The following is a 12,825-nucleotide window of genomic DNA, read 5'->3' as shown; positions in this document are numbered from 1 at the left end:
CCTTTGGGTGGTGATTAGGAGAGGTTTCCACCTTCATGAATGGCTTTAACAACCTTATAGAAGGGCTGGAGGGAACTAGCTAGGTCGTTTTTTCTCATGTGATGGCACAGCGTTCTTTTTTCTGGAGGATGGATGCAGCATCACGATGCCATCTTGGATGCAAAGACCAGGCCCTCACCAGAGGCCTCACCAGACCTTACCAATGCCATATTGAACTGCTCATTCTCCAGAACTGTGAGAAACAAATTTCTGTTCTTTGTAAATTACCCAGTCTCAGATATTTCATTATGGAAGCAGAAACAAACAAAGACAGCCAACTACACACAGATCTTAGTCTTACATTTTCTGGGTAATCTGACATATGTCAGTGAATTATACTTCAATAAGAACTCAAGTTTCAAAAGGAAAATATAATGAGATGATTTGATTATAAAAGAGTAGCTCATATCACACTAATCATTTACCAAGAGCAATCACTTTATTTCAGGTACATAGAAGATCAATCTTACCATCCTACTTGCAGGCACCAAGAAGCATGAGTTAATAAAATGAACTAAGAACCCTTCATTGATAGATGCATTAAATATTTATTAGAACATGCTATGTATATAAAGAACGCTGTTGAAATCACTGATATGGGTTTCTCAGCAAAGGTGGGTAATTTTCTTCAGGACAATCTGATACAATTCAATTACTTGTTCTGGACAAGCTTCCAGGCTCTGTGTTCATGTATAGCTTCTGCTTATATAAAGTCTTCCAAACAATGACTATTGTCTAAAAACTGCTCCCAGTTTGCAGGTAAACTTTCTGTTTTCCAGATGCCTAATGTAAGGCTTGGAGTCACCTAGAGCCTGGAATGTGTACCGTTGGTCACTTCATGGAACATTCCACACCAGTGGACAAAATTGCTCTGGCCCTTGTTAGAACTGACAGCTGTGGGGATTCTGGGCCAAATATCACTTTGCTTGTGAGCCAAGAGCTGGAAACTTGGAACAGAAAGAAGAAGCTGGTTTGTATCAGGCTGATGTTTAGAACACCCTTCACTCCTCCTGTCATCACAGGAACTTTTCTGGGTCTGAAGTATACTCCCTGAATGTACTGGGTTCAGTCAGCCAGCAGCAAGCTTGGACAATTAGCAAGTTTTTCGTTGATTACTTTTCATTTTTTGTTTTTGCTAATTTGCCCCATTTTGTAACTACTTTTTTCCCCTAGTATCCTTTCATTTTCTTCCTTTTTCCCATATGCCATATAACTTATTACAATTATTTGCACCTGTTAAAACAGAAGCACTGTGCTTGGGATCTGAAGGTAGAAATATAACCCATAAATGATTGTTAAACCATATGTTGCATGAATGGGACAAATCAGTAACCCCTCTCTTCATCATCTTTGTTCAGAGGGAGAATAAAAAGAAATGAGACCTGGCAGTATTAACTCTGAGTAGCAAAGAGCAACCATTTCCTGTACGAATGGTTTGTCTTGTAATTGCAGGCAGGCCTTATGTGGGCAAGACAAAGCCAAGAGCATTTAAGCAGCATAATGTGGAAAAGAGTGGAGGGAGGTACAGGAATAAGAGGCCTATTGTTCCTAAAGGACAAGCAAGTAACTTTGTAAGCAATACTGATATGAGTTCTTCCTTAGAGAATCGTCCTACGTTGTCTCCAAAGGAAATTCATGTTTGTTTTGGGTTTTGTTTGTTTGTTTGCTTGTTTTTTATGTAGGGAGCAAAGTTCTTTCCAAGGAATTCAATAATGAGTTATCTGAGCTAGAATGAAAACATCCATATCCAAATTTATTCATGGGTGAATAAATTTAGAGCAATCTCTCTCAGAATCCTGTGGTCAATTGCTCAAGGGTTAATATAAGGCACATTTTGTGTTTACAACAAACGGAAAGGTGCCATGGAACCAAATAGTTTTTGTGATTCAGGGTTTAGTGAAGTACTGGAGAATCTCAACACTGGACAAAAATCTATCCATACCCTCCATACACTGTCACTGTAACACCCTCAGAGACTTGCCTATCCTTCCAACAAAACTTACAATACATCATCTTAGCCTGAGGGGCTTAATATACCACAATATACCACATTTTCTTGCCAACTTCAGAAAATAAAAAGTATTCATCCTTCAGATGAATTACATTAAGAAATAAATTCGCATTATTTATTAGAGGTCAAGTGTTCTATCGCTTTGAGACCTGCTGGAGAAGAAGCATGTTATAAGAAGTAGCAGCATGTAGAGTTTCTCAAAGATCTTCCTTACTCACCTGGGTCCAAAGAAAGAAGAATGTTATAGAACAACGATGCAGGAATTTTTTGTTCCCTAGCTCAGCCAGGTTCAGGTTGTTGTCTCACCACCTGGAAGAAATAGGCATGCAGACATTGAAGAGTCAGTGGAGTCAAATTCATTATGCGAAAAGGAAAGCTCTCAGCAAAAAGGTTCTTGAAAGCTGGTTTTCAGTTGCCCTCTTCGCAGTTGAATACAAGAGCTTTTACATAAAAGCTGATAAGGCTGGTTTCCCTGTTTGTATAAAGTGCAAATTCCTGGTGGCTCCACCCCATTTCCCCAGTGCGCTTGAGGGCCCCTGCGGGCAGGTTTAGGCAAGCCCCCTATGCAAGTTCCCTTATCTGCACAAAACAGGGGTCGGAGGTTCTAGAGGGACCCTTCCCTTACTGTCTGCCTAAAGCAAGTTGGCTAACTCTTTTCAATGATATGTAGAGGATGATTACAGATGTATACATAATATTATATATGCATAGAAAAACACACTAGGGGATTCATGAACATGCCAGTTATCTGAAACTTAAAGTGTTCAAATTTGAGTTCTCAAAACCTTTCTCATATATATATACAAATATAAGCATAGTTAAATAAATTATATAAATGATATCATTATTAAATAATACCATCTTATATGGTATAATAAGTTATATGAATTATCTAAAAATGTAATATATGTTCCCACAGTCTTCTCCCTAAGTTAATGACAGCTCTGTCCTTCAGGTTTTTAGGCCAAAAATACTTGAAGTCACCTTTCCTTTGCTCTATTTTTTATTCTCTTCATTCAAACCATGAAAGAATATTATTGTCACTGCATTTAAAATAGTGCCGGGATCTGATCTCACTTCAGTATCCCCACTACTACTGTCCTTTCCTGTCTCCTACCTGAGCCTCAAAACTGCTTTTCCAGCTTAGATCCTTGTCTTTTCTGTCTATTCTTAATTAAAACCATCAGAGGAAACATTTTTCTGAAGCCTGAAAACTTACAGGACCATACAGAGAGCCTAGGTTAATCTAACTTAGACAATGGGCCTCAGTAACCATTGCTCTAATAAAACCCCTTCATTTCCTACATTAGGAGGGCAAGGCTAGAGACACATCTCACTCAGCAAATTAATGGCCCTGTGTGGCCTGTGAAATTTTCTTCTGACCTGACCTAGGTGGTTTTTCAATAGATGTCTCATCCATCTGAGCACCCTTGGAGTAAAGAGCTGCAAGACTAGCGCCTTGATGACACTCATCAGATTGTTCTGCTCTTAGGGTCAGGGTAACTCCTGACTGAGAGATATCTTGGGAATCAACCTCTTTCTCTAGCATGAACCAGTAAGTATTTTTACAAAACCCATTTTTAAGGCTATCTATGTCTGTGTGTGGAGTCCAGTGTAGTGACTCAAATAGGATGCAGCTGGCCTTGGAATTCTTACAGAATAAAGAAGAATAGTCTATACTCTTGTAAACTATAATAATAATAAAAATGCAAGGTCTTTTACAAACATGTAGCATTTCTGAGTGGGGCTACCTGTTACCCGAGAGAAATGGGGAGCCACACCCAAAATGTCAATAAAATAAGCTAAAGGAGGATTCTACTCTGATCTCACTCCCTTGACACATTTAAGTAGATTTGATGCCAAGAAGAAAAGACTTCTCTAATTTCAATCTAAAAGGAAACTTTCACACCATTTAGTTCAATATTCTCACCCAGTTGAGGATATTAGGCCCAGAGCGCAAACTAACTTTTTCAAGTTTTCCGCACTAGTTAAAATTAAACAGAACCTAGAATTAAGCTCTCAGTTTTGGTGATTATTCCACCTCCCAGTATAGTGAGAACTGGAAAGAATTTAGTTATAAGTGGAATTTTTACAGAAAATCTCTACAAATTCCTTTGGGTTCCCATTAAAATTTTAGCCTTTTAGTCCCTTCTTATGAATCTTTGACCTCTTACATAACAGTATTCAAATAAAGCACATAATTGAAAAAATTCTTTCAGAAATTTATTTTTCACTCAATAGTTTCTAGATATCTATATTTTATACATATTTATCTCCCACATAGGTAGACATATAATACAACTATACTAAAATTTAAAAATTGAATAATTATTTCCTCTTGGTATCTCTGATGTCTTTCCAATGGCCTCAAACTGAGGTTTTAAATCAATTTGGTCAGTCCTTTTTTTAAAATATGAATACCATGTTTCAGGTATTTTTTCATGGCAGTCTCACTTCATTCCTTTTCCTAATCTATCTCAGAAAGATCCTTTTGTAACATCATAGACTTGAGATGCTATGCATAAGCTGAGATTCTGGATGACTTTAGGGATGAGTTCAAGGGTGATATGATGTTGGCCTGTGGGTTGCATATAGCTATGCTTCCAAAGGAAGCGACCAGGGCTTTAACCAGATCAATACAGACAGAAAGATTGCTAAACACATGCCATATAGTCAAATCCTAGTGGAAACTCTTCTAGAAGGGAAGACAGAAGCAAGGACAGAGAAAACAGGCTAAGCCCGATGATGTGTAGGAGGTAGACCAGGAACTTGAAGTGGTTTATGTAGTCTCTTCTATGGGTGCTGGTGGGGGAATATCAAAAGGGAGTTGTGATGGTCATTATTACCTCTGTCTACAAATTATTTCTATCTCTCCTCTTCCACCACCTTACAAATAAGTGGAGTAAAATTTCTCCAAAGAAACTTTATCAAATTGTATGCATGTTATCATGTTCCCATGTGTAACCTCTTTGAACACATATGTTGTTTGGAGCCTCTGTCAGCCCAAGGAACTGTAATAAGCATTGCTCCCCTTCCGGCATCCCTACCTAATGACTTGCACTGGACACATAACACTTAAGGAATCAACTTCTGCTGTTTCAAACCGCAAGGGTTCTGTGTTTTTTTTTTTGTTTTTTTTTGTTTTTTTTATCTCAATGTAAACTCTCTTAACTGTGTGACACAGAAATTTAGTTGTTTTGAACATCATCTGCACACTCAGATTATTTTCCATAGGTAAAGGAGAATGAGACTTGCTATAAATTCGTTTGGAAGCAAGTTCTCCTGTGTACTGGAATTACATATTGAGGCCTGTTTACCAGGACCTAGTAGACTAGAATATGAAGTGGGAATGGGACTCGGTGAGTCAGGCCAAACAGACTGTGATGGAAAATCATCTGATTCACTTTGGGAGAGTCAGTCAGACTTGGAATATCACTGGAGTGGCCACGGCTATCTTCATGAATAGACCAAGATCATCTCTCAGGAGGAATATATCTAGGGGATACATCCCAGAAGATTGTTCTTTTATAAGGCCAGTGCTAACCAGTAGAAAGTACCTCACACATATTTCCATGTGTAACATATTCAGGTTCCCTTTCACATTCTGATATTTTACTCATTTAAGTAGCTTCTGTTTCAGGGCAAAAACAGAAGGACATTCTGTGAAAACAAATACAATTATTCAAAACTAATGAAAAAAATACATGTTTTCAACAAATTTTAAAAGATGGAAGAGATTGACTTTCAGTCAAGTCAGTCAAGGGACCAGGGTCCTGGCCCCAGGATGAGAAAGCTACTTCATCTCATTTTGCCTTTACTTAACTCAGCTGCCAACATAAGACATACGTAGGTTATTTTTAGGACCCCAGTTTAGCTCTAATATTCATTGACTCTAAGCCATTTTGTTACTCATTACTTTGTGTAATCAGGTCAGTTATATATTTGTAACATGTCCCCAGAATGCTTTATACTCTAATTTTAAAGAACTTAAAAAAAAAGAAGCTAAATGTTGTTAGAAGTGTTTATGTTTTCAAAATAAGAAAGACTCAATCAGCATAAAAACCACTTTAGTATTTTAAATTGTACTGTTCTTCTGAGCCTTCTTTACACAGCAGTTTGGATTACCCCCTAAGGGTCTATAATTGACAAAAAGAAAACTACAGTTAGAATAATGATTAGAATTGCTAATCTGTGATATTCTGAATCTATCAAGCTCTATCTTTCCTGTTAATTGAAAAGCCATCAGAAGATTCAAGTAAAGTTAGCTTTGCTTTAACACATTTAAAAATTTCAAAGATAAATAACACAGCCTACATCATATTTTTTTAGTGAATCATGATCTTTGTGAGACCGTCACACCTGCATGCGAATTTGTGATTCATCATGTCCCATATTAAAACACAATACAGAACTTCTCTAGTATTTTTACCCTGTGAAGATTATTTTAAAGCAACAATTACTTTTAATAAGGTGTCTCTTTTCTTGTAGAGAGTTCAAGAGATTAAAACTTTCTGGTCTCCATGGATTTGATGTTTGCTAGACTAAGCAATCAAACATTCAGATATTCATGGCAATCCCGGGGTAAACTGTGAGAATTCTCATTTTTCAATGGCTTAGACTAAATTGCTCTCAATGCAGACCCTCAGACAAAAGTTTCTATACAGAAAACAGAAACAATAAATTTTGCAATCAAGCAGGGAAACAGAAAAAGAAAATGTAAGAGGACATTGCTGAGTTCCACCACTATGAATGGCTGGTGCTCTATCCCACAGAATCCAAGAGATCTAAGAAATATGCCTGAGATCTTTTTGTCCAGGGAAAAAAAGGAAGAAACACATATCAATTATCAATGGGATATTAACAACTTTGCACTTCTGGGTTGTTTATGTATGAGTTCTAGTGGATTCCTATGGGTGTCTTATGATACAGAATAAGAGAAGCTCTGGACCAAGAAACAAGAGAAGTTAAGAGGCTTTTGGGTTACACTTGCATGAACCTAGCTGAAGAACACATCAAATTTACTATTAAAATAGGGGTTGAACTAAAAGTTAAAGCTAAAAAGTTTAGAAGTGGTACACAAATGGGGCCCCAAACAGTCCAGTTTTTGGACTCCTCAGATGTATTCATACCTTCCACTAAATTAAATATGGCAAAGTGGCCCTTTCAAGATGACAGCGAGTCACAAACTCTGCAAATAATTGACACAAGAGGGTTAGAAGAATAACCTGTAGTCTTCACTGTAGCAACATAGTCCTAAACATGTACTGATATTTATTATTTCCTTCCTCCCTCAATTATTCCAGGATTCCCTCACTTTTGACTAGATCGTCAACTGGTCTAATTGGCTTGCTTAAAATATGACTGAAATTTCTCCCACAGTACTTAATTGTCTTGCTTTCTGGACCTTGGTTGCTACAATTGCCCGTTAACTATTATCACTGGAAATGGCAGCACAAGAGACATCATAATGAATCCTCTCTGACCCTGTTATATAGCTAGAAGGCTAGCTATTTAGAGTAATTGGAATACATTTATTCCCCCAGTATAATTACTTGCATTTTTCTGCCCTTGTTTCTACTAGCATTAGGAGCTCAAAGTGACCATGTGCTAGTTCTAGCTTCAAGGTCTTTGGAACCTTTACTGTATCCTCTGAAAGAAGAAGTTCTCAAGAGTCAGGGCTTAGCAGACCCTAAGTCTGCGGAAATGAGAAAAAAAAATTACACATGAATGACTGAAAATGCTGGTGAGAGCGCCCAATTCTATTACTTGCCCTTGGTTCCCAGACTTATGCATTTGAGTTATCAGGCAGACAATGCCATATAGGTAATCTAATGTGTCGAGCACCATCTTTCACTCTAGATTGTGGCCTCTAGAGGATTGCCAACACTGAGCTTGTCAGAGATGCCAGTTCTGCCTTCATTGTACATTCTTTACAGCCTAAAGGAAAGGCATGCCTGTGGGCCCACCCAGGGAATTAAGTCATTGCTTGTTGGTCCTCCAATTAATAATCACAGACTTAATGACAAGAGGCTTACTTCTCTGAACATTCTGACCACTTCATCAGTAGTAGTCCTTGTACTTTCTGCATCATTTATTCTGTAAACAGAGTTATGTCCCAACTTCAAAAGCCACCCCAGCAATGTACTAGAGCAAGGAAATCTTTCCAGAGTATTGAATCTTAAGACAGTGGTGGATGTTTACATACCATCTTTAATCTACACCCTTGCCCAACCACTAAAAACATCTAGAGATTCACATCCATATATGTTCTGTCTCTCTCTGTGTGTGTGTGTGTGTGTGTATAAATAATTGGTACATATATATTATATATATAAGATATATGGAAGTGAATATATATGGAAGTGAATATATATAATATATACATATATATGTACCAATTACTTCTAGCATATATTAACCAGACTTTAAGTGTATTTAGTATGTAAGCTATACCCTCAAAGAGCAGTGGCTGAATTTCCTGATTGGATTACACTAAGCCCTGACCCTAGTATTGGCATGAAGGTAGTGTCGGGTGGTAGAGGCAGGGGCAGACCTTGCAGATGGCAAGTGTAAGTTTGAGAGATAATTGCTTTAGGTGAGTATTTATAGAATCACCAAGCCTGGGAAACTCTTCTCCTAAATCTCAGGAAGGTAAATTTTTCTGCTGGCATAGAGGTTTCAGAGGACTTTTGGTAATTTTAGGCTCTCAGGCTCAGCTACCAACTCTTTATGTACTAGATTTCGGGGCTCAACTCTTTTCTTTCCAGGCCTCTGACATTGACATAGAAAACCTGTCACTGCATCTCCAGGCTTAAAATTAAAGACTGGAATGCATTTTTAGAACTGTGTCTTTAGGGGCTATAGTGAGAAGGGTTTCCTTTAACATTGCAATGGAGGCACTCCAGTTTCCTTGAGTTGATTGCTGTCTGACCAAGTCTTTCATTTGTTTTGGTCATAATTTCCAAAGCAGTTAACAAATTTCAGCTTATATCATCAGCCTTGTAAATAAAGTTTTCCCCATACTGTTTAAGTGCCCTGTCATATAATTCAGTGCTTCACATCTCACATGCCCATTGTCACAATTAACCAAAGGCAAGATTCTCAATGAACATGTTACTATATGCCATGTGTTAATCTCTAACCCCAGTCCTGGTCCTGTATCAATGTTATTAATCTGAGTTCCTCCCAAATCAGGCATAAAACAAAGATCTATGAATGGTATATTATTTGGGAATGTGATTTAATGGGGCAGGAGTAAGGGACAAAGGAAACAAAACCAGAAAGAAGGCAAAACCAATGCAAAAATATTTAATCAAATTGGCTAACACTAAGGGCAATTAGTTGCTGAATGCAGTGGGTGTTTTGTGAAGCCTTAGAAGATATTTCATAAAGAAAGTGAGGGTAATCACTTATCCGTTACCCTCATTCCACACTGTAGGGACAGAATACAACTTTACCTCAAAGAAAACTGGGACTCGTTAGAAAAGTAAATTTTTTGGCTACACCCCAGCTCTGGTTGGGTGATTCTGTTATAAATTTACATTTGAGAGTCACTAAACTATAGCAGGGTTCTGCAAACTAATCCAGGTGACCACCTGTTTTTGTAAATAAAATTATATTGGAACACAGCTATGCTCATTCATTTGCTATTGATTGTCTATGGCTGCTTTTACTACAATGGGAGAATTGAGTAGCTGCAACAGGGACTGTATGGACTGCAAAGAGAAACATATTTACTATCTGGCCCTTTCCAGAAAAATTTTGCTGACCCATGAGCTATAGAACCCAAAAAGAGAGTTATATGGTAACACAGGCTGGATGCCAGCTGATTATTTATAGAGACAACATGTGCCATAGGATTTAAGCGGGAAAGACACAAGTGCAAAGCAAGCTACTCAGGGAAAGATCCAACTGTGGCTGGAGGTAAGAAGTTGGGTAAGTGGAAAACAGTAAAGAAGGGCACTTTTTCAAATTTTCTAAGAGACGAGAATCTATGTGAAATAGTAAATACCTCTGATTCATAGGAATAGTTAACTTAGGTAGTATTGAGATGTAAGTTGGTTACAGGTTAGGGTTCTGATTCTAGAATTCATCAAGATTTCCTCATTTTATATTTCAGTGTAAGCCACCCATGCATTTTCTTCATAAGTTAGGAAAAGCATATTGGGTTTGAATCTCAGCTCCTATACTAAATAGCTAAGTGATCTTGGGCAAATTACTTAACATCTTTGAGCTTCATTGTACAACATTCCTGTATAAGAGGATGCCTATAAGGACTAAAGTTATTTTGAATATGAAAAGTAATTGGCAGAATGCCTGGCATATAATTATGGGTTGAGTCAGGTAGAGTTCTAAATTGAAAATAACAAATTCCACTTTAACTGGTTTAATTAGCAAAGAAATCCATTAAGGGAAATTAGCTCATAAAGGACAGAATATCACACTTGGAAAACTTGCAGCTAGGAACAACACTTAGCTTCACTATGGTCTGACACCAGCAAAGATGCTACAACCACTGCTGGTGGGCATGGATCCCACAGCTGACACTGATGAGGGTGTCAGTAGGACTCTTGTTGCTGCTGACCCTGGAAACCACAGTTCGCCACAGCTCCCCTTGCCAGAAAATTGGCTCTGCTTGGTGCATGTTTCCTCCAATTACTCAGTTCCCAAATCAAGTTTAGGGAGACCAGTTTCCAAATCAAAGTCTTGTGAGACTCATCCAATTAGTAAAGTCTAATTCAAATGCTGCATGCCAGTTTTCAAGGAGGCTAGCAAAGGCAAGTTTTAAGACTTCTTCCTTGGGCAAGCATGACTACTAAAGCAGAAAATCCTCAAACATCCTGAGACTGTTCTTAAAGTGATAAACAACCAGAAAACAAGACAAATGTTCGGCATCAGCCTCAATATTATTCATTTCCTTCCCACTTTGCATGCCCTTAGAAAACCTGCTAGTCTTCCTTCATGACAAAAATGCCAAAAGCAATTGCAACAAAAGCCAACATTGACAAATGGGATCTAATTAAACTAAAGAGCTTCTGCACAGCAAAAGAAACTATCATCAGAGTGAACAGGCAACTTACCAAATGGGGGAATATTTTTGCAATCTACCCATCTGACAAAGGTCTAATATCCAGAATCTACAAGGAGCTTAAACCAATTTACAAGAAAAATACAACCCCATCAAAAAGTGGGCAAAGGTTATAAACAGATACTTCTCAGAAGAAGACATTTATGCATTTAACAAACATATGAAAATAGCTCGATATCACTGATCTTTAGAGAAATGCAAATCAAAACCACAATGAGATACCATCTCACACCAGTCCGAATGGCGATTATTAAAAAGTCAAGAAACAACAGATGCTGGTGAGGCTGTGGAGAAATAGGAACACTTTTACACTGTTGGTGGGAATGTAAATAAGTTCAACCATTGTGGAAGACAGTGTAGTGATTCCTCAAGGATCTAGAACCAGAAATGCCATTTGACCCAGCAATCCCATTATTGGGTATATACCCCCAAAAATATAAATTATTCTACTATAAAGACACATGCACATGTATGTTTATTGTAGCAATATTTACAATAACAAAGACATAAAACCAACCTGAATCCCATCAATGATAGACTGGATAAGAAAATGTGGTACATATACACCATGGAATACTATGCAGCCATAAAAAGGAGTGAGATCATGTCCTTTGCAGGGACATGGATGATGCTGGAAGCTATCAACCTCAGCAAACTAATATAGGAACAGAAAACCAAACACTGCATGTTCTCACTCATAAGTGGGAGCTGAACAATGAGAAAACATGGACACAGGGAGGGGAACATCATACACTGGTGCTTGTCAGGGGTTGGGGGGTGAAGGGAGGGAGAGCATTAAGACCAATAGCTAGTGCATGTGGGGCTTAAAACCTAGATGACGGATTGATAGGTGCAGCAAACCACCGTGGCACCCATATACCTTTATAACGAACCTACATGTTCTGTACTTGTATCCCAGAACTTAAAGTAAAATTTTTTAAAAAAGACCAAAATATAAACACACACACATACACACAAGTGCGCACACACACACAAATTGTTTCCAAAAAGATTGATAAACATAAAATATGTTTGCTAGGAATGCTTCTTTTCATCTTGCCTGAACTGTGGTGAGACAGCCTGTCGGAGAATGAAGCCATGTAGAGACTAAAGTGGCAAAGAACGGAAAGAGACAGAGGCCTAGTGACATCATTTGAGCTCCTGGATCCAGTTTTTCCTGAAGCCAGTTACCCCCAGTGCTTCTCGATCACACAAGGCAACAAATTGTTTTTCTTCTTTTTTTTCTTTTTTAAAGAAAGAAAACCTACCAGTCTTTCCTCCTGCTAATACTATAGAATCACCCACAAAAAAGTTTCATTTATTCAGTTACATACTTGTAGCCTATCATACTTTTTAACTTCTTCTATTAAAATTGTAAGACATTATAAGAAATAAACAAGCATAATATATAGAAAAATCAAATTGCCCTAAAAATGTCAACTTTTAAATGTAATAGGGATTTTTCTCATTCATTGCTCCTGCCAAAATGTCACTCAGGAAAGAAACAAGTGAAAAGTCAATGTTGACTTTCTCAGCTACCACCTCCTAAAGCTATTTCTTCTCCACTGAAATTCCTCTAAACATTGGCTGACTTGTTATAGACGTATGAATTAATGGGAATTAAGCATCCACTCTTTCAATAAAGACTAATAGGTAGGTGTATTGCCTAACAAATTGTAACTTAACA

General features: G+C 37.8%; 1 long non-coding RNA gene across 2 annotated transcripts in view; it reads right to left on the bottom strand.

The window, feature by feature from the left end:
• LOC105499409 (uncharacterized) overlaps positions 1–12,825 on the bottom strand; it is a 42,124-nt gene that overhangs the window by 16,804 nt on the left and 12,495 nt on the right. For both annotated transcript variants that reach the window (XR_011617334.1, XR_011617333.1), the window contains one exon: positions 2,269–2,359. This is a non-coding gene — a long non-coding RNA (uncharacterized lncRNA). The remainder of the gene's footprint in view (positions 1–2,268; positions 2,360–12,825) is intronic.

Source organism: Macaca nemestrina, chromosome 19 (genome assembly GCF_043159975.1).
Source record: "Macaca nemestrina isolate mMacNem1 chromosome 19, mMacNem.hap1, whole genome shotgun sequence".
NCBI classification, from domain to species: domain Eukaryota; kingdom Metazoa; phylum Chordata; class Mammalia; order Primates; family Cercopithecidae; genus Macaca; species Macaca nemestrina.
The sequence above is the reverse complement of the archived record's forward strand: the minus strand, read 5'-3'. Positions and strand labels throughout refer to the sequence as shown.